Genomic DNA, 3338 nt, shown 5'->3' on the forward strand with positions numbered 1-3338 from the left:
AATGTAATTAGTTCCACCTGGGTTTTTGTCTGCTGTGACAAGAAAAAAGGTCCATACTTTCTGACCAGCAGAGGAATAAGATGTATCAGACTTTGGCAACAAAGGCAGCACTTGTTAGTAGAATCAATTCATTGTTGGTTTTGGTCTTTTCACAGGACTTGTTTCTGATAAGAAAAGTATATATCAAAGGTGTAATTAATATAAAGTCGGGCAAAGCAACGTTGAGGCTTACATGAAGTCTTTACTTTACCAACAACAACGTTAAAGACATCCAGTAAGTTGTCCCGAACTGTGCTGCAACATACATACTGTACATACATGCACAGATCTAACCAGACCTGGAAACACCTATAAATATAATATTAAGATCCTGTGTGTGAGCAGTGGTTCAAATGCAGATAGAGAGTGTGGTTTTCTCTCTTTGTATCTGTATCATCATCACTCAGTAAGCAGTGTTGGCACAGCAACACCAGTGCAATAAGATGTGATTTCCATAATGGTGTTGTGACCAACGCTATGTTTGAACATACCGATAACCTGCTCACTCATATGAGTTGAATCAGACTGCTGAGAGATAAGCTCGGGACTTCTAGAGCGCTGAAGGTCAGATATTTGAGCCTCCTCCTGGATTTGTTCCATCGTGCCGCACGTCCTCATCCTCCACAGCCTGCTGCAGAAACGGACCATTGACTCTATGCACACCGAGGGAATCATCTTGCACTTTACCAACAGTGTATCAATTATCAGGTAAATTAAATTATGCCTTATTGTCTCTGTTTCATATTGCAGATTACGTGAATGTTTTAATAATGCCAGCAGCAGTTCACCAGGTGGGAATCCTGATATTGCTTGTATAATTATATTTTATTGTAGCCTAATATTTCTTTTATTGTTTCTGATTCAGGGATCCCGAGCCTCTGCAGGCATCACAGTAGAATGGTCCACCAACAGAGTAAACAGGTAAATATTCAATATTAGCAAAAGAAATTAGCTGAAACTATCTTATTAACCTCTTCTTTGTGACTGTGTGCACAGTTATATTGCTGTAGCACACACAGTTTTAATTCTGCAGGGAATAATCTCATCGACTGTGTTAAATCTATATGTGCCAACAAAATATTTTTATGATGTTATAATGTATATTTTTAAGTAACATTAGACCTGGTACAAAGCAGCTGTGTGCACAGCTCTTAAGCAGAGTATCAGATGCATGGATGTGGTAAAGATGAATCAAACTGATCCATCTTCTGATGCGTTTCAGTTTCTGTCATTTCTGTCCACAATACAACAAACATAAGAGGATGGATCAGTGAGTGCTGCTGTGTTGTTTTGTAAGTAACATTAGATGTAAGCCTGGAAAAAAAAAAAAAAAAAAAAAAGGCTAGCATCACATGGATGTACCTTAAGCTGCAGGTCCTATAATGGCCTCTAGATGGACATAATCCTACATAAAAAGGTACATTCAACACGTTTGTTGGACCTCAAGGATAATGTGGCTTTTGTTTGTTTACTACTATGTACCTCTCTTTAAAGGTGCCCTTTAAAGAGAGGTACATGGACATGTGTTCGCTATATTGATAGGTGTCTCAGTCATTGTAGCCGCTAATTGTTTGTCCCACCGCAGCTACATCCAGGCTCTCTCCAGGATCCAGTAATTAAAATGAATGGCCACAAGTGATAAACCGAGTGCATTACACCTGAGTTATTGGTGGAAGTACAGTCATTGTGAGCATAATGACGCTCTGTGATTTACGGCCATCAAACGTTGGAATATGCTTCCAGCTGAGCTTAAAACTTGCACAGACTTTTATTCTTTTTTTCTTTGGTGCAAAAACGAGGACACTGAGCAACGAGTCACGTCGACGTTAATTTGATCATGATTCAGATTTCTAATTGTAATGAATTGTTATTTTATGGTTGTGCTGGATGAATGTGCTGATATTTAAATGTTGATGTGTGTTTCCAGATTTGTCTGTATAATTGTTAGCATGATAGAGACTATGTAATGGTGTTGCATGTAAATGAATGTTTTTAGTGTCTGCTGATTGTTCTGTGTGCACCTGCCCAGGGACCACAGATGGAAATTAGCTAATAGCTAAATCTGGTGTAAATCATCTCTTCTCATTTTAGGATTAATGTTTTTCTGTGCATGGTCCTTGTAATAAAGACTAAAGACTCTGTAAAATATGTTGCTTATGTCAATGTTAATAAGATAAGAATGTGATTCCTACTATTTTATCTTTTTTCAGTACTGTTCTTTTTCATTGAAAACAGTCTAGTTTATGGTCAGAGATGGTTGGTTACATGACATCTTGTTCTATCTGTCTTCTTATGATACTACCACAAGTCAAATCCTACACATACAGGCTTTAACTTTTAGTTTCTTATGGCATTTAACTAGTTTCAAAACCTGCACACATAAAAACCAGGCGTGTGCATGTGATATCAGCGAAATAACAGTATCCACAAAGAACATCTTTTCCATTTACCTGGAGTGCTACGTATCCATCCAGGTAGTTTCAGTGTGATTTGCCATCAGCCCAATACAATGGAGATCAATGGGCTTCCTTTTATAGCACTCAGAGCACTAAAAAAATTATATCTGAAAAAGCAATTTCTCTTTCTAGAAATCATGAAATGTGTACTCACAATAATTCACAGACCTCGTTGTGGACAGTTGCAACGTATTTTCTACTGAAATACGCCCACCATAAAGGTTCTTAAGGAAACTGTGGATTGTCTTGAGTAACCGCATCATGATTTCTGGAAAGAGACATTGCTGTTGAGTTTTTCAAGGTAACTTTTTGGTGCTTTGAGCACCACAAAAGAAGACCCATTGAGCTCTTTTGTACTGGGCTGATGGCAGACTCTCTACGGCTGAAATCTCCAAAGCTGTTTGGATGGACAGATGCACTCCAGGTGAGGGGGAAATGGTTTTGGATGGACTGCACTGTTTGCCTAGTAAGTTGAATTTAAAATGACTTTTCATACCAAATATATATTTGATATATTATTTTTCAAAGATAAAGAAACATGTTTATACCAGTAGTTTCTATCTTGTCTAATGCTGAAGGAACACATGACTGTTCTTTACCTGCTGAGGAGCTCAGATAAGTGGAATTGCACCTCCATGTTTTCTACCCATTTACCCATTTGTTTGAGGAAAGTGTTGTATATTTTATTACAAAATGATCAACTATGTTTAATACAAAGAAACTGCATTGTACTACTTACAAAAATGTATTTTGTCAAACTAAAACTACTTTGAATCAGTAGTTCAGCTACATCTAAACTACAAATGATTCCAGTCTGAGTCTGAAATCTCATCGTTACACGGA

The 3338-nt window shown here is 37.5% G+C and overlaps 1 long non-coding RNA gene across 1 annotated transcript; it reads left to right on the top strand.

The window, feature by feature from the left end:
- Positions 1 to 469: 469 nt before the first annotated feature.
- Positions 470 to 2136, top strand: LOC121904525. Its single transcript, XR_006098249.1, has 3 exons — positions 470 to 747; positions 905 to 960; positions 1625 to 2136. It is a non-coding gene; the product is annotated as an uncharacterized LOC121904525 (long non-coding RNA).
- Positions 2137 to 3338: the final 1202 nt, after the last annotated feature.

The sequence above is a fragment of the Thunnus maccoyii genome, chromosome 9 (assembly GCF_910596095.1).
Source record: "Thunnus maccoyii chromosome 9, fThuMac1.1, whole genome shotgun sequence".
NCBI classification, from domain to species: Eukaryota; Metazoa; Chordata; class Actinopteri; order Scombriformes; family Scombridae; genus Thunnus; species Thunnus maccoyii.